The sequence below is a fragment of the Podarcis erhardii genome, assembly GCF_964252035.2.
Source record: "Podarcis erhardii genome assembly, chromosome: 11".
NCBI lineage: Eukaryota > Metazoa > Chordata > Lepidosauria > Squamata > Lacertidae > Podarcis > Podarcis erhardii.
This window is the reverse complement of record NC_138501.1, coordinates 11,095,351-11,114,288: the sequence shown is the minus strand read 5'-3', so window position 1 is coordinate 11,114,288 and position 18,938 is coordinate 11,095,351. Positions and strand designations below refer to the sequence as shown.

General features: G+C 45.4%; 1 long non-coding RNA gene across 1 annotated transcript in view; it reads left to right on the top strand.

The window, feature by feature from the left end:
• The window catches only part of LOC309352202, a 206,979-nt gene extending 188,539 nt beyond the window's left edge, over positions 1-18,440 (top strand). Inside the window, exons 2-4 of the long non-coding RNA XR_014161126.1 lie at positions 15,718-15,921; positions 16,896-16,993; positions 18,076-18,440. This is a non-coding gene — a long non-coding RNA (uncharacterized lncRNA). The remainder of the gene's footprint in view (positions 1-15,717; positions 15,922-16,895; positions 16,994-18,075) is intronic.
• Positions 18,441-18,938: the final 498 nt, after the last annotated feature.

The following is an 18,938-nucleotide window of genomic DNA, read 5'->3' as shown; positions in this document are numbered from 1 at the left end:
CTCTGGATACAGAATCTTCGGGTTACGGCCATGGCAAACCCGGAAGTGTATACGTCCAGGTTTTGCCGTGTGTGTATGTGCAGAAGCATGCCTCTATTTACATAATTTTCGGGGTGCGAACTGACCCCTGGAACGAATTAAGTTCATATCTGGAGGGTCCACTGTACTCACAATTTTAATAAACTGGCTTATGTCAAATATCATCTGCTGGAGTTAACCATATTAAGGCTAAAGCACTGGTTTTCCATCTAGAAATCAATGCTGTGTTGATGTATGTCTCCCAATCTGTGTTTAAAAAAATCATGGGTTGGTGGGATGTGATCTTTAGTTTTGGTTCTTTAAATAATTCAGCTCTTTATTTACAGTTCTTCAGATCTACACTTTTCAGGATAGGCATGCAGTTTCCAAATAAACCATCTCACCATTCTTTCACCACCAACTCCAGTCATCCGTAGCTAGCAAGACCTGTGATCAGGAATGATGAGAATTGTAGTCTGAAAACAGCTAGAGATCCAAGTTTGGGAAACACTGGTTTAGGTGATTTTCCTTTGTTTGCTTGGAATACAAATCAGAATTTTGCAACATGGCAATCCAAACAAAGCTATAAAACCGAATTCTTTAAATGAATAGAATGTACAATTCCAATGACCTCTTGTCCCTTCAAACTCCAATCTAGTTAAATGAAATTTTCTGTCATTTCTATATGCATCTTGTTTGTGACCTTGGAATCTGTGTTGAAGATTTATCCCATAATTCGGCTTGCTCTTAATATACCAAGCTGATGAAATAAATAAAATGTTGCATCCCTGTAGCTGTTGTGTGTCTTCTAATTAGGCCAAAGGGCTTAGCACCATAATAAGTACATTGGTAAGAACTGCCCTTGGGCTGCTTAATGTGATTTATTATAGATCATCAGGTGCCGCCATGACTTAGTCCTGCTGGTTATCCAGCTGATCAGATTACAAACGTAATGCTGCTTGCTAGCTCCCAGGTTCTATTTGCAGTTGTTTGCTCGCTCGTGGTGATTCAATCATATTACCACTTCCTGCTACAATATAAGCATATGGACACTATTGATGAAGTTCTGCTTGATGCTTTCTATGTGTAATGGTGTGTGGAACTGGTATTGCAGAATGGTTAGAATCGTTAGATGTTTCCCCAAGTCAGGACTCTCCACGGCCTGGTTCACCTTTTCCTGGATTTTCCAGGGTCTCCTCTTCTTTGGCGACCCCTCGTAGCCGAGTAAGATTGCCTTCCATAAACACGGTCTCAACAGTGAGTCCGTAAGTGACTGTGGAGGCCAATTCTGGATCCACACGTCCTTCCACAGTGGGGACATTGGTTTCCGGGCGGGAGTTGATCACGGTGTGGATTTGCCAAGCGTGCCTTCCTCTTAGCACATTTCTCCCTTGCGTCCTGAGTTTGAGTGTTTTCAAAGCCCATGGCACTTTTGGAAAAGGTTGTTCTCCAACTGGAGCGCTCGCAGGCAAGTGTTTCCTAATTGTTGGTGTTTATACTACATTTTTAAGGGTCTAGCAAACTCTTGATTGTGCAAGGGTTGAGACGTTGCACAAGGGAAGTTAAAATAATATACTCTACTAAAAATATTTTTTTAAAACACCTGTAGATTCTATCACACCAAAGAAAGTAGGTTGTGTGAGTCTTATCTTGGGCAATGGGAATGTTGAATATTGTGTGGATCACACTCTTTTCTGCATCTGCACGGCAAGAAACATCTATGCCATTCTCCTTCTTGTGATTCAGTTTGTAGGTACAGTACAGTGGTACCTCGGGTTAAATACTTAATTCATTCCGGAGGTCTGTTCGTAACCTGAAACTGTTCTTAACCTGAAGCACCACTTTAGCTAATGGGGCCTTCTGCTGCCGCCGCGCCGCCGGGTCACGATTTCTGTTCTCATCCTGAAGCAAAGTTCTTAACCCGAGGTACTATTTCTGGGTTAGCGGAGTCTGTAACCTGAAGCGTCTGTAACCTGAAGTGTACGTAACCCAAGGTACCACTGTACTGAAATTGGCCCATTGACGTCAAATATCAGATGTGCTTTTGTACTATGTTTAGTTTGGTACAACTTTGCTTGGTTGGTACTTCCCTTCTTCCCTCTTCTGATAATAAAAGTATTTCTCCTCCCCTCCCATATCTTCCCAGAGATCTAGTTAATTATTTCTACAAGGTCTCGTTTAGAAGAACAAAAACCCTTGCTTCATCAGCTGGATTTCACAACTTTAAGAATTGCAAAATGTAGCTTAGGATACACATCCAGTCTTGCTCTGAAGCAGCACAATTTCAGAAGTATGCCAAGGGCGTGTTAAGATACTACGGCAATTTCAGACTTTTCTGAGTGCTTTCTCCAGCTGCTGTGACTACAGAAGCCAGAGAAGAGGAGCAGGCTTCCTTGGTGTAGGCACAATGCAGGCAGAAACACAAGCACAGGCTGACAGCCTGCATTGCTGACGTGAATTGAGAAATGCAATATCTAAACCTGCTCTTAAATTCTGATTTCCTCTGTAAACTTGTTCAGATTCTGTTCAAAACTACATTTTAGGTGAATTTGTTTAATGATGGATTAGATAAATCTAAACGGGCATGTTTTCTGCCACCAGCTGTTGCAGCGTTCTTGCTCTTAACATACAACAAGATGTCAGCAAGTCCAAGTGTTCTTGAACCTTGGGGTCCAAGAGCATGATACACATTTTATTTATAAACCCATGCATAAAAACAACTAAGGTTTTTATTTTATTTTATTTTATTTTATTTGAAGTGTTTGCATCCTGCCTTTCTTTCCAAAATGATTTGCATTGAGAATTAACGTCAGCGTAAAAAACAACAACAACAAGATGGGTAGAAGTGTAAGAAAGCAAAAATAAAATCAAAGTGTGTTGATTGGGAAGCATCTGTAACAGACACTCATTTTCCTCACTACGCCTTGTCTGCCAGCTAGTTGTCTGGGCAAGTGAGCAGACATTAGCAATGGCAAACTGAAGGGAGAAAGGCTGCATAGACTTGTCTGAGGGACCCCCAAAACCTGGTCCAGTGGACTGGCTAAAAAACTAATCTCTGAACCCAGATAGTAAAGAGTCCTTGGAGAACTAGATTCTAATAATAATTCATTTGATAGTAAAATCAGTCTCTGCCAAAAATTGGAAGGTATGCAATTTAAGACTTTTTTAGGTTATTGGGGGTAAGTCAGGATGAAGAGTTGGGACAGCAGACTTCTGAAAAAAAACTGGAGTAACTTATGCACGAGGAAGTTCTGCCTCTTCAGCCATTGGATTTCTGTGAGAACATCAAGCATGTGTAAAGGTAAAGGGACCCCTGACCATTAGGTCCGGTCGTGGCCTACTCTGGGGTTGTGGCGCTCATCTCGCTTTATTGGCCCAGGGAGCCAGTGTACAGCTTCCGGGTCATGTGGCCAGCATGACTAAGTCGCTTCTGGCGAACCAGAGCAGTGCACGGAAACGCCGTTTACCTTCCCGCTGGAGTGGTACCTATTTATGTACTTGCACGTTGATGCTCTTTCGAACTGCTAGGTTGGCAGGAGCAGGGACCGAACAACGGGAGCTCACCCCATCGCGGGGATTCGAACCGCCAACCTTCTGATTGGCAAGTTCTAGGCTCTGTAGTTTAACCCACAGCGCCACCTGCGTCCCTCCAAGCATGTGTAGATGCAGGTAATTCAGTAGATGCCATATCCACAGACTTCAAATGAGCTTTTGATAAAGTCCCTCACTAGAGGCTCCTCAGTAAGCCTGGCAGACCTTGGACAAGATGTTGGCCTGTTGTAAGTCAGTAATTGATCAAAAGAACTGGAAACACAAGGGAAGAGTTAAAGAGTCTTCACAGTGGAAGGAAATAAGCAGTGGCGTCCTCTAAGGGTACAGCACGCCCTTAAATATCAGTTGCTAGGGAAGAAATGGAGGAAGCTTGTAGCCTCCATCTCTCCACACTTCCAGAAGCAGCAGCTGGCTGTGGGTGGACGTTTCATCTGATCCAGCAGAGTTCTTTGCTTCTCAAGTCTTGTGTTTTCTTATCCTGATATATCTGTGGAGTTTCACATTCCTGAACGAGGCTGTGGCAACTCTTCCCGGCTTGCTTGTGGTTTATAACATTCACAAAGCAGCTTATCGTCAAGAGAGATCTGATTCCTGCTTTACTTTCCAAAATAACAAGCAATTGAACAAAGTAGCTCACTGTGCAAAATCAGGTTACTTTTTCATTTTGTTTCTTTTAAGATAGGGTGTTCCTCAGAAAACACAGTATCAGCTAGGATTCTCAGCCAAAATTCCGAAAAGGATAGCAAGAGGCAGAGATTAAAATGGAACTTCTGCATATTCTGATACTTGCTGATGTGGCCGTCTTCTTGCTTGCAGAAATGTAGCCATAAGCTTTTCTCATCCTGTGAAATGCACCTTAAAACAAAACTACTTTTCAGCAGGTACAAGTGACCTAGACTTCACACTAGTCACTTCTTGACTTTGCCTGGTTTTCGAGAAAGCTCTTCTGTACTGTTTTAATTATCAGTTTCAGCTCGTTAAGGCAGATGCCTCAAAAGAGAATTTAGCCCCTAAATCCACTTCTCTGATCATTTTTTCTCTTGCTTCTTTGTGTGGAGTCGTCATTTCAGTCCCTGTCTAGGATTGTGAATTCTGGATTCATTGAACTGGTGTAAGAATCTGATTTTGCAACTCTTACTCTTAGGAATGTGAGATGGACAAAATAGTGGACTTGTGGCATTTCTTGTAAAAATCAAGGCTCTGGAGGTCTGGTGTGGGCCTTACATACCTCCAATTCCATGTTATCTGGTTCTTTTTCTTTCTCTAAATATGAGACTTCCTGGAGAGAAGGAACCTTCTGACATGGAATATAAATAACCATTTGGAACAAGGTGACCAGGACTGGCCCAATCAGAATGCAGATTCAAGGGCATACCTAGGGGCCGGGTAAGTTGGCCCCTGCCAAGGGTGAAAAAATCTTAGAGTGGCCAGGAGCCCCTCCACAAGCTCCCCAGGCCACTCTGCTGCTCTGGGAGGCTGCGCAAGGCACATAGTCTCCTCTGGGTGCCTTGGTGAAAGAATCCAGTCGCTGGTGTCGGCCATCGCAGCAGCCCTGTGGGGCCCCCTCCCCAGGGGGCCAGTGGTACTATTAGAAGTGTGGGTGGAGGGAAGAGAGGGCAAGAGTAGCAGAAAGAGGAAAAAGGGAGGGAGGATGGAGGCAGAAGGGAAAGCAGCCAGCAGAGGGAGGGAGTTTAGCAGACAGACAGAAGGACTGACGAAGGGGATGGGGAGGAGGGGCAGAGAAGACCCAACCCCAGTGGCTGCAGAGGAAGTCACTGGTGGAGCACAAAAGGAAACATGGTCTCTGGTACATGGTCTCTCCCGGCTTTGGAGGTGCCAATACAGCTCTTTGCCAAGGGCACAAGGAAGCCTGGGTCCACAGAACGATACCGTTGTCTTTGGCCGTGGGCAGCAAGTTTGACCCCTTTGCTCGCCTCATTGTTAGCCTCCAGTTCCACCTTTTTTCTGGCACCTTCAGCTATACAGCAAGGCAAGGGTCTCTGCCACACACACACCCCACCTCCTCAATGAGGAGGGACCGAGGTGGCCCTTCCACAGAGTGAGGAATTCCGAGCGCAGGATCTGGAAGAGAGCGTTTCCCCGCCGTGGCAGCTCACGATGGCATTCACAAGGCAGTCTCTGAGATACGATACCCACAATTCCTCATTCTGAGAGAGGACCTTTTTGCTGTTTATCAGGAGGGTGGGGAGCAGCAGAAGAACTGCAACAGCAGTTAGTACAGTGGTACCTCAGATTAAGAACTTAATTCGTTCTGGAGCTTAATTCCGTTCTTAACCTGAAACTGCTCTTAACCTGAAGCACCACTTTAGCTAATGGGGCCTCCCGCTGCTGTCGCGCCGCCGGAGCACGATTGCTGTTCTCATCCTGAAGCAAAGTTCTCAACCCGAGGTACTATTTCTGGGTTAGCATAGTCTGTAACCTGAAGTTTATGTAACCTGAAGCATATATAACCCGAGGTATCACTGTACTGGAAATACTGGCCATGTTCTATCTCAAAGAGATACAGTGGTGCCCCGCAAGACGAACGCCTCGCAAGACGGAAAACCCGCTAGACGAAAGGGGTTTTCTCCCCTTTCCCCCCCTTTTCCTAAGCCGTTAAGCCACTTATCAGCTGATCCGCTAAGCTGATAAGCCGCTAAACCGCTAATAGCGCTAATCCACTAAGCTGTCAATGGGCTTGCTTCGCAAGACGAAAAAACCGCTATACAAAGAGCCTAACGGAACGGATTAATTTCGTCTTGCGAGGCACCACTGTACAATCTCATCCGGTGCCTGATTCCTCACAGACCAAGGCCAGGGCCTATTTTTAATGCCTGGGCTCATTCATTATTTCCTGTGCAATAAACGAGAGGGCCAGCAAGCATCTGCTGTGCACAGTGTTTTCCTCCCCACTTGGCAATCCGAGACTGTCATCACACATCTGGAGGTGGACAGCCAAGAATCTCTCATTAGAAATTCAACCTTGACCCCAGGCTATCTCCCCCCCATGCTGGATTTGGCAGGAGCTGACACAGCAGAAGCCCCTCAATGTCCCTCAGTTATCTCAAGCCACGGCCAGGCACAGAGCCTCCTGTGCCAGTTCATTATGATGTTTGCTTGTGCATCTCTTCCCCACGGAGTCACAGGGTTTGCTGAACGAGAGTTTAAAACGTTTCCCTCTTTATTGCAGTCTCTCTTCAAAAAACTTGGGTCCTGATTTCTTCCTTCCAGTTCTTTCCCTGGGTTTCTGAGCAACAGCTTGTAGCCAGTTGCATGAATTATCCCAAACATCAGCTGGATATGGGCGCGCCTTTGCAGGATCACAGGGAAAACACTTCCTGCCCACCACTTAAGGGATCTGCCATGGCTTGCCAGATCTCCCTCCTACCCAGGCGACAAGAAGCCATAGCAAATGCTTGTTTTGCATGAAAGGATCTTCAAAGTTACAGCGTTGCAAATCCTTACGCGTTGAGCTCGCAGCAAAGCTCAACATGGGGGAATTGTGCCAGATGTTGCATTCGTTTCCGAGATTAAATTGTACTGTGGTCACATACACACTTTTCATCCTTCAGGAGCCTCCGTCTAGCAGATTTCCTTTGTGACAGAAAACAAAATACAGTGGTGCCTCGCAAGACGAAATTAATCCGTTCCGCGAGGCTCTTCGTCTTGCGGTTTTTTTGTCTTGCGAAGCACGGCTATTAGCGGCTATTAGCGGCTTTAAGAAAAAGGAAACAAACTCGCAAGACGTTTCGTCTTGCGAAGCAAGCCCATAGGGAAATTCGTCTTGCGGAACGACTCAAAAAACGGAAAACTCTTTCGTCTTGCGCGTTTTTCGTCTTGCGAGGCATTCGTCTTGCGAGGTACCACTGTATATGATGTATATGACAGACGGACAGATAGTAGTGATTAGAATCTCTTGCTGTCTACAACTTTATTAGGAATTGGTGATAAGGTAGTCTTGGTTCAGTTATTTCCCCTGACGGACTGTGATAAGCACCAGTGGAACCTGACGCATTTTTATTAGGTTGGTCCAAATGTCTTCTGTTTTGACGTGTGGAGGGGCTATAGCTCTGGGGGATGGCACTTACAGAAGACCCCACATTCAATCTCCAGGTAGGACCAGGAGAAACCTTGGATGGCCGCTGACGGTCATTTTAGACAACGCTGAGCTCTGTGGACCATTGGTCTGGCCCCTGTGCTCCTTTGTGTGCCACCAGAATGGTGATCACAGCCAATGTCACTGAATTGGTACCCAATTGAAGATTTCCGCAGCCCAACAGCAATTCTCTAAGCTCTTTATTCTTCCTGGCAGCTTACCTGGCAGTCGTACTTCGTAGCTACTCACATCTCTCTACTTGATTTCCATCCTTGATAATCTCATTTTCAGCGACCTTCAGGGAGACCTCATCTAAGATTAGCTCCAGAAATAGGACAGGCAGTAAATTAATTTGAAGGATGGCGTTGGCCGCCTCTCAGTTTATTCTGACTTGCAAAGCTTTTCTTAGGTGATTTTGATATTACCTACACTGGGTTTGTTTTGGCAAGGGGGGTTACTTTAGGGAAACACGAGTTTTACAGCAGAAGGCTCATTCATCTGCACATCTGCTCAGTCCAGTGTTATTACTAACCCAAGGAAGCTTTTAATGTGAATCATAATAATAAATACCCTGTTAGTTAAACTCAGAGTAGACCCTCTGAAATTAATCGATTTAAGGGCATTGTTTTCAACAGGTCTGCTGTGGGTACAACTGATATTGACTATTGCCCAATAGTAGCAGGAAGTAGATAATCTTCAAGCATTCAGTATTCCGCAAGTCTTCGCAGATTCCTGGAACAATACACAGGTTTAAACAGTTTCCCCAACACACAGTCATTTATTAATTTATTTTTTCAGTCTCCCTAGACTTGGATCCACATGGAATTCAAGGTTCTCCATGAATCTTGACGATACACATTTCTGAGGCTTCCAAAATCCAAGTCGGCCTAGGAGCAGCAGGTGGGAGGAAATTCACCACCTGGAGGGAACTTGGTTGTGTGAATTGGTTTCTTCTTCTAAGGACAGCTTTGTGCTGTGCAGTGGCAGAGGCCACTGGGCTTTGGTGGCGACTCCCAAGAAATTAATGTCCACTGGTTTACCATGTAGGTTAGCTTGCTAGCATGTGCTTTCCTCAGCACCTCCAAAGGAATGTTTCACAGTCGCATGAAGGTGGTGAATGGGTGTGGGGGAGAGAATCTACTTAGCAGGTCTCTTGTCTAGTTGGTGAGCTGTGGCACACAAAGGACTTGTGGCAGCAGCCACAAGTACAATTGTACCTTGGTTTCTGAACAGCTTAGTTCCAGAACGTTTTGGCTCCCGAAACCGCAAACCCAGAAGTGACTGTTCCGGTTTGCGAACTATTTTTGGAAGCCGAACATCCAATTGGGGCTTATGCGGCTTCCAGTTGGCTTCTGGAGCTTCCTGCAGCCAATCAGAAGCCGTGCTTTGGTTTCCGAACGTTTTGGAAGTTGAACGGACTTCCAGAACAGATCTGGAATGACTGTACACAAGTCTCCTTAGCCTGAGTCTCTTTCCCCTCCCTCAGCCATATTGCCAGAGCTTCAGCTAGAGAAAGTGTCATGCCCTGCAACAATGGGGCTGGTTTTAATAATGTTCCTTTAAAGGGGGTGATGTGGGGTGGAGGGAGAAAATAGGTACAACAGAGATGCCACTAAAAACGTCTTTTCCTGGAACTGGTATTCTGACCTGGCCTGGAACATCCTAAAGTGCTCACCTGCATCATGTTACAAGATGAAACATAGCAATACCAGGTGAGCCTGGAACGGCATACAGGGGTGGGTGAGTCACCTGGCGAATACTTTCAAACAACACAGGCCCAGCAGAGAGCGTCTGCCACAGAGAGGCTGTTTTTTTGTGCTGCTTTCACCACACAATTAGCATCAAGAGGAGAGGAGAGGAGTGCTCTTACCTGACCCCTCCAGTGGTTGGAGAGTGAACACACTTTTGTAGGCTCCACGTGTGTTTTAGAAGTCTTGATTTCCCAGGGTTGTTACTGTTGCAGAGAAAGGAATGTCTGTCCTGTAATGGCAGCAAGGTGCACTCCCAAGTCCAAGGCGACTATGGGGTTGCGGCGCTCATCTCGCTTTCAGGCCGAGGGAGCCAGCATTTGTCTGTGGACAGCCTTCCAGGTCACGTGGCCAGCAGGACTAAACTGTTTTTGGCACATTGGGACACTGTGACAGAAACCAGAGTGCATTGGAACACCATTTGCCTTCCTGCCATAGTGGTACCTCTTTATCCACTTGCACTGGCGTACGTTCAAACTGCTAGGTTGGCAGGAGCTGGGACAGAGCAAAGCGAGCTCACCCCGTCACACTGATTCGAACCGCCAACCTTCTGATTGGGAAGCCCAAGAGGCTCAGTGGTTTAGACCAGAGCTCCACCCGCTTCCTGAATAAACAAGCACACAGTGACTGATAGGTCCACCCGCCATTGTGAGGCTCAAAGCAATGAAGATGATGCCTCCCCAGCTTTTGCCATTGGCTGTGGGTTTCTTGTGATGTCACAAAAGCACTTGGCAACTGAGTGGATATAAAGGCAGGCCAAGGGGAAAGCCCTTTTCTGTTTCCAGCGGGACACACCTGGCAATGGATGTGACATTCAGCACTGCCCGTTTCTTATACTTGGAGGAGGCAAACTGGTGAATGGAAGGAGGCAATCCTCTGGCAGTGGGATGCTAGGGAGCGATAATAAGGCAAGTTTGCTTGCTTGAAGGCTGCTGGTATCTGATTAGAAGCTGGCGGAGGTCTCATGATGGATCTAACAGTAGCTTCTGGCACAATGGGACACCGTGACGGAAACCAGAGCGCACAGAAACACAGTTTCCCCTTCCCACTGCAGAGGTACCTATTTATCTACTTGCACTGGTGTGCTTTAGAACTGCTAAGTTGGCAGAAGCTGGGACAGAGCAATAGCTCACCTTGTTGTGCAGATTCCAACCGCCAGCCTTCTGATTGGCAAGCCCAAGAGGCTCAGTGGTTTAGACCACAGCGCCACCTGCATCCCTAGGTTTACCCCTAGGGAGAAGGAAACTTTCCCCAATGTGCCTTAACAGCACAGACCCTCAGGTAGTGTTCAACCAAGGGAAGCAGGGGGTGAATCATGTCATCTACCCCTTTCCCCCACTTAGGAGGCTTTGTGAAATGCCAATTACGTTGATGGCACTGTGTGAATAAAAGCAAACGGGATGATAAATCTGATAAGTAGGGAGCTGGGTACTTGCAAAATATAATTGCATTAAGAGCCTTGAGCGAATGGAAGAAATGTAACATAATCCTATACAAATCTACTCAGCGGTATGTCCCATTGTGACCAGTGGGATTTAATCTTGTATTATTCTTGTGCATAGATTTGCAAATCCAAATTGCATCTGTGTGGGGGTTCCTTAGGGGAGCTATGCCTGGGGAAGGGTTGACGTTCTGCAGTAGAGCATCTTCTTTGCATGCAAAAGCTCCCAAGTTCAGTCCTTGGCAGAGAGAGGCAACGTGTCTGAAGTCCCAGAGAGCCACCATCACTCAGTGTAGACAATATTGTGGAAGATGGACTCAGAACTCTGATAGAAGGCTCTTAGTAGTGGCTCACCAAGTGGCCAAACTCACTTGACTTTTTTGTTTTTCACCAGAGCTGCATAGAATTTTACACTGAGGCAGCTGTCTCCTGGGTCAGATACTGATTCCATGTGTAAATAGCTATAGGCCGGCCTTTTTTCACAGAGAAGGTACGTGTCCTGCAAAACTGGAAAACACACACAAAGGCTCCGAGTTCCAGATAGGTTATTTCTTCCTTCCCTTTTATGCATTCCTGTACTTTCAAAAAATAAAATGCTGACAGTATATGTTCTTCTGAATACCTTTATCGATCCCAATGTACTAATTATTTTGTGTGCCTTTTAATTGACACACCCTATAACTTTTGACTTCTTTGATCCTTCAAGCATACAGGAGGAGGAGATACAGTGGAACGTAAGTATTCAAAATGTTTTGATTGTTTCCTTGACGGACTGTAGAGACCCTTGTGATCCAAACTGGGGCTGCTGGTTTAATTGTGGATTACAATTACTGAAGTCATAACTGTGGTTGAAATGACTCCTAATAGCATTGTATGGGATGTTGTTAGCTCAGAAGGTGGCCTCTGGGTCGTTATATCAGTTATATTTGCCTTAGAAGATCTCTCAGCTAAGGCCAGTTCTTGAGCCAGGCTTGTTGGGTAGTTAATATTTTCGGAATCTTGTCAGAGACCTTTAAGATGAGTTGACCAATCCAGAACAGTGGAAGGCGGAGGAATGGCCTCATCTAGAATTAACTCATTCAGTTCCCTCTTACCCTTCTCCTTTTGGAGAAAATAATGTGTGATTTTGCTCTGTCTCCTTCGGTGTTCTGAGGAGCTAATTAACAAATCTGACATGATTCCCAGATCTTTGCAGTTCTTTCTAATAAGTACCATAATAATTATGATTATTCCTTGGCCGTTTGCAGAAATCAATTATCTCCTAATGTGGCGGCCTTGAATTTACGAGTCCGGCATCAGGGCCATCCAGCAGAAGGGAAGGTTTTGGAGACTCTCTGCAGCTGCCACCTGGGCTCGCTCGTCAATCAAGATGTTTCTCTTCCTTAATTTATAACTAGTATCTTGTAAACTTTGGCTTGACCTTGCGTTTGGCACTGCCTAGCAAAGTGCTCAGCCCAGCTTCATGGAGCCTCACAGTTTAGGGCAGTTAGAACAATAAAACAATGAGATAAAACAATAAATTAAAACAACAAAACGAAGCACTAAAAGGAGTTAAGAAATAAAATGGAAGAGAGGATAAAAACAAATGCTAAGGGTTGGTTATAGAGCAGAAACTTGCCTTAGAGTTGGCCTCAGAGCTCAAAACCCTGCTTCAAGCATTCGGCCTGGGATGCTCTTAATTCTTTGCTTCAGAAGCAGTGTTGTTACACTGAAACTGCCCACAGCTATATATATATATATATTGTGTATCTTTACGTCAGAGTAAGCACCTGTTAAAAGCACAGAAGCGGCTCTGGATGCTGCTATCCCCCCATCACATTTCATATTGCACCCACTTAAAAAATAAATACAAATAGCATTTTGTGATACGCTATAGAGCAAGTATAGAGCAAGCATACAAGGAACTGAAATGGGCTGGAGAGGAGCAGCAAGAGAGGGCTATTTCCTTCCTGCCTTCCATGTCAGTTTCTTAGAGCCACGTGGTTGGCATTTATTATTATCACTGGCCTCTTTGTGGAACAAGATGCTGAATTAGTTGCACCTTTCGTACATCCACAAGCGCGCTCTTATGTTTTAAAGTAGAACAACACTTTCATAAAACGGCAATGCACTTGAAGTTGCTTTTTAGCCCACTGATATGGGAAAAACTATGCATATTTCAGAGATCTTTGATTTCTTCAGAAAGGTTGAGAGATGTTGCTTGCACTCAGCAATGCTTGTGGATCTCTGCCGCCCCATTCATGCCTGTGAAGGAGCCATGCTGAACTCCCTCTTCCCCTGGAATGAATGGGGAGACCACTGCAGGGAGAGGTAGCAAATGATATCGGTTTACTGAAGCGCTCCCTTGGCCATCAGAAAGAAAGAAAACAGATGAAGGTGTCAGGAAGATAATGATGTTTTGTAGCATTCCATTCCTACAAACAGAAAGGGTAGGTTTTTATGGGATGCTGTGAATTGGATTCTTTGTACATGCACAGCCCCAAGAAAGATGCATCTCCTTCCACAAACTGCAACCAAGAGGATTCAGCAAAGGACTTGCTACCGAGATTTTCATTTTGCATAAAATAAATGAATACACATCTATAGTTTGTGCTCGAGGAAGCAGAGGAGAGAGACAAGTCTTGCTTCCTGAGACGATCACGGGAAAAGGAGCAAAGCAGCGCAGCTAGCACTTATTCTTTCACACCCCCCCCCCCAGATTGCCTGTCCACGATTGGGAAGCCACCAAAAAGATTGTAGGTTGCTGAAGTTATCTGCAGGCTGTATCGGAACAGATTGTTTCTTTTGGGTAGCCTGCTTGGGAAATGGGTTGTGTGAATTATATGTTTTGACTGGCTTCCAAGAGGACTGACGTTTTGGAAATAATATTGAGATAATAGTGTCTTTAGAATTGCAGAGGGGTGGATTTGGTCCAGCAGCTCCTTCATATTCTTCCCCCTTTCCCCCACCCCAATCTGCAGATTGTATTAACCCTTTGCTTGTATGAACACACATCTCCCCAATAGCCTCTTGTTCCACCTACTGCTATAAACGGGAAATTAGGCAGGAGTTTGCAGAGTACTTTGGCCTATGTGTTCAAAGCACTTCCGTATACTTTGCTGCTCCATGTCGTGTGATTTGAGAAGTTCTCTCCATGATCTCTTGCAAATGCCATAGATTGTGCTGGCGGACAACACTTGAATCACACACAGTCATATGACTCCCAAGTTGTCAGGGCATTCTGCTATGTATCTGTGCAGTGTGCTTCATTGACACCCCTAAAATATTGTCGACCCAATATAACCTGGTACAGCTGTGAGCTGGCCCTGCCATGCTCTCAGTTCTCATCCTGTGGATTGGGCCTTGCCACGGTCTCAATTAAAAGGCTCAAATAAAAGGATAGCTAGCCACAGCAAAATTTACAAGCTGGAACAAAGGCGTCACATGAAAGAGAAGTGCATGAAAAGAGACCAGTGCTTTGAAGGGAGAAGTGTTGCATCTCATTATAAAGGAAGAAAGAGATCAGTTTCCAGGTTCAAAAAAGGGTGTTTTTGCTAAAGTGCAAAACACTTCCATTTCCATTTCCTAGGGAGAGTTGGAAAAATTCCACAGCTGTTTCCACATTTGAAAAAGACAGTGAACACAAGCTACGCTTGCAAAGGAGTGTGCTCCAAGGGTCAGCATTGTTCCTTTGCGCCTATATATACCTGAAGGAGCGTCTCCACCCCCATTGTTTAGCCCGGACCCCAAGGTCCAACTCTAAGGACCTTCTGGCAGTTCCCTCACTGCGAGAAGTGAGGTTACAGGGAACCAGGCAGAGGGCCTTCTTAGTGGTGGCACCCGCCCTGTGGAATGCCCTGCCATCAGATGTATAGATAAAGAACTATACAACTTTTAGAAAACATCTGGAGGCAGCCCTGTATTGGGAAGTTTTTAATGTTCAATGTTTTATTATGTTTTTGTATGTGCTGCAAGCCGCCCAGAGTGGCTGGAGCAACCCAGTCAGATGGGTGGGGCACAAATAACAAAGTAGTTGTTGTTATATTATTATTATTATTAGCCCGGAGTGCTTTCCATCAGCTTCGGCTGGTGGCCCAGCTACACCCCTATCTGGACAGGGATAGCCTAACTACTGTTGACTATGCTCTGGTGACCTCATGGTCAGATTACTGCAAAGGGCTGCCTCTGAAGACAGTTAAGAAACTTCAGTTAGTGCGGAATTCAGTTGCCAGGTTGCTCACCGGAGCAAGACGGTTTGAGCATATTACACCGATCCTGGTCTGACTGCACTGGCTACCAATTAGTTTCCGGGCCCGATTCAAAGTTTTGACCTATGAAGCCTTAAATGGCTCAGGACCACAATACCTCAAGAACTACCTCTTTCCATATGAACCTACCCAGACCCTGAGATCATCTTCTGAGGCCCTCCTTTGTTTGCCTCCTCCATGAGAGGTCCGGAGGGTGGCAACACGAAAAAGGGCCTACTCTGCAGTGGCTCCCCATCTGTGTAACACTCTTCCCAGGAAATCTTCCTTTTTAACCAGGCCTTTGGTTGACATCCTATGCCCTTTTAAAATGTTTTTTTTTGGGGGGGGGCTATTGGGTTGTTGTTTCTATTTTTATTACATATTTTGCTGTTTTATATATTGATTTTTATTCTGTGAACCACCCTGAGACCCCTGGGTATAGGGAGGTATATAAATGTAATTAGTAGTAGTTGTATATCATGTGACATCAGGTGAATGATTGGTGGGAGAAAATGGCCTCATGGGCCAAATGAGGAGTCCAGGTGAGGCCTCGTCACCTGCAGTTCCCAATGCCCGCTTTAAAGGGACTTGGCATACCATCTGTCATAATAATTAGCCAACTACCATTTTCCACAGGACCCAGAGATGCATACTTTGCTTGGGAAAAAAATGGGCAGAAAATGGAAGCGTGTGTGAGCCAGCAGACTCAGGCTCTGGCTGATGGAAGACTGCACCTTCTAAGCTGGGTTAAAGATGCTGTAGTGCAAGATTCGGAATACTGCTGCCGTGTGACCTCCAAAGCTGGAACCAAAACCTCCACATCCTACATCACTGTTGAAGGTAATGGTGCCATGTCAAGGAGTGACGTGTTTTGGGAAATTTAAGCAGGCAGAACTTCAGATCTGGTGTCGCCTACAAAGGCGGCGTGAACCCAGAGAGGCAAAAAAATCCCTCTTTATTTTGATTCACTCCCTTTTGTGAGATACAAGCTAGTGGCACTTAAAAACACAGACTCATTTGGCCACAAGTCATTGGTTGTGGTCACAACAGAAGGCCGCAGAGGTCATGAACTGTGGGAAAAGCTGGAATCCTGATGCTGGGCAGTTTAATAGAAGCGAACACACTGGTCCACGCATATGCACTCTTAGGGGGTAAAGGGACCCCTGACCATTAGGTCCAGTCGCAGATGACTCTGGGGTTGTGGTGCTCATCTCACTTTATTGGCCAAGGGAGCAGGCATACAGCTTCCAGGTCATGTGGCCAGCATGACTAAGTCGCTTCTGGTGAACCACAGCAGCACATGGAAACGCCGTTTACCTTCCCATCAGAACAGTACCTATTTATCTACTTGCACTTTGATGTGCTTTCGAACTGCTAGGTTGGGACCGAGCAACGGGAGCTCACCCCGTCGCGGGGATTCGAACCACCGACCTTCTGATCGGCAAGCCCTATGCTCTGTGGTTTAACCCAGTGCCACCCGCGTCCCATATATGTGCTCTTACTACCACATAATCCATTCTATATGTGAAACTCATATTCATCTTCTTAGGTTTCGCAAACTGCTCAAGAGTTGACTGCCATTTGCGGGGGGGGGGGCGGTGTTTGCCTGTGTGTGCGTTCCCAGAAATGTTGCCGTGCTGAACGAATGTTTTGGTTTTCACAATTGCTACTCGGGTATGCTAAGTATTGGAAAGGGTCAAATGTTTAGGAGGGAAGTCCCAGTTATGGCACTTTGAAATGATGTTTTTAAAGAAACCAGTGCTTGAATTCTTAACAGGTGCCAGCTTTGTCATTTAATTGCTTACTGTTTGCAGGCAGCAGCTACCAGGATACCTGGTCAAAGGAATTTGCTAACTGGAGAAGCGTCGTCAGCGAGCATGACAGAAGGATGGAGAGCTGGAAAAAAACTTGGGTAGGTGGTATGAAACAGGCAAACACGTACCACATTCTGCTGCCCAGTTTGGAGAAATTTGGTGCTTTGCATTTGAGGTCTGTTACCTGGCCAAGAGAAAAGAGACCCTTGGCATTTTTGCACTCTGACTATGAAGTGTTAATATGCACGCACGTGCGCCCCACAATGGTTTGGAGATTGCAGTGACTATCAAACCCAGCATATCTTTTGGTACTGGTTTGTTGCAGCCTGGCAGACCAACCTCCCCCTTTCCTCTTATCGCCACATTTGATTCCGATAGGTAGAGACATATGCTCAGTACACATCAAAGGTGATGGGAGTGTTGCTTACACAGCCATGCTGAGATGCGAGACCCATCAGAGTGACACATACAGCTGCTAAAGCAATGCTCCCCACTAGTCTTCCTGCCTGATCCTACATGCCTCTGGCGTTCTTGACCAAAAGCATCACACACACACCAAGGCAGTCCCAAGAAAGGAAGCTGGCATCTGCACCAGCCCCCTCAAGGCATACTGTTACTTCTCACAAATTGCATAGTTCAGAACACAGCTAGAGCCTCACTTGCCCCATACCCCAGGCTTAGGAGACGGTACGCTCTGAAGCCTGCAGGCAGTCCAAATTTCCCTGCTTTATGGAAGATAGACCTTTCCCAGAAAAGTTTACTGAGGATCTGTACTTTCTCATGGGCTTCCTTTTAAAAGAAATTTTAGATTTCCTAAGCTGTGCTTTATTGCCAAACTCTGCTTTGCACACAGCAGTGAGATACCAATCTTCAGTTGTTCTTCCCACCACTCCTCTCTTTTCTGAGCAGAATTAACAGAACTGCTGTCAGTTTTCGTCAGTTATGCCGGGCTGAAATTCACTGGAAAACACGGGGATGAGGCTGAATAAGGTATCACGGTGCAGTGCAAATTATGGAGAACATGCAAAGTCTTGATTATACAATTGATAGCTCTTGATTATCAGTGGAAAATGAGATTCGTAATTTAACTACTAAGTTCATGGAAATCGACGTTTGATGTAGACTAGTGGCATGGAAGAATTAAAATGCTTTTTCTCTCTCCTGATTCATTCTTATTTAGGAAAGCTGCAATAGGAAAGGCACAGTATGAGAAGCAGGAAGTGGTGGCTGAGAACTGGAAACAGCTTACGATGGAAAAACCCTTTGACATTTGGCAGCACAACAGTCTCTTCACTGCTTTGAAGAACACTGCTTCCTATCTGTTGTTTTGCGACTGACTTGAACAATATATATAACAGTGTGTTGCTATTAGACTCATCTATCTCCACCATCAAAAGGAAAAGAAGAATGAATATATGAGATTTGGTAATGTGTTGTTTATAAACTCCACAGCCCTGACTTTTGTCTCAGCCTGTTAAACAGACCATGAATACTGGGTCTCTTGTGCTTCGGCGATGGGCTATATAGTAAATTAAATTTCACCACTGCATAGCATCAATTAAATTATTGTTAAGAATGCCGACTGCAAAGCAGGTGGCTGAAGGCTTTCAGCCCTCTGTGTTTGCACACAGGATCAATTTCCCTCAAGGAGCGCTGTAGAAACAAATAGTTGTGACTTTCCCAGAAAATTCATTTGTGCAAATACAGTTTCATTGTGGCAATTCTAACACCTACATTGGCTGGTCAGTAGGGCTGGGCGATATCTGGCTTTCCACACTGTGATGCACCACCAGCTAAACATCACAACGTACTGGCTTCACAGCTTTTCCCACATTGTGATTTTTGCACAACACACACACACACACACACACACACACACACACACACCATGATTCACGATACAGTGCCAGGTCAAAAATTGCAAAGCTGATATGGGCTTCAAAGCAGTTTTGGACGATGTATTGATATATATATACCACTGGTAACCGAAGATGGGAGCTGTGGTCCAATGGCTAGGAGGCTGCTACAGGTTTTCCATCTCTG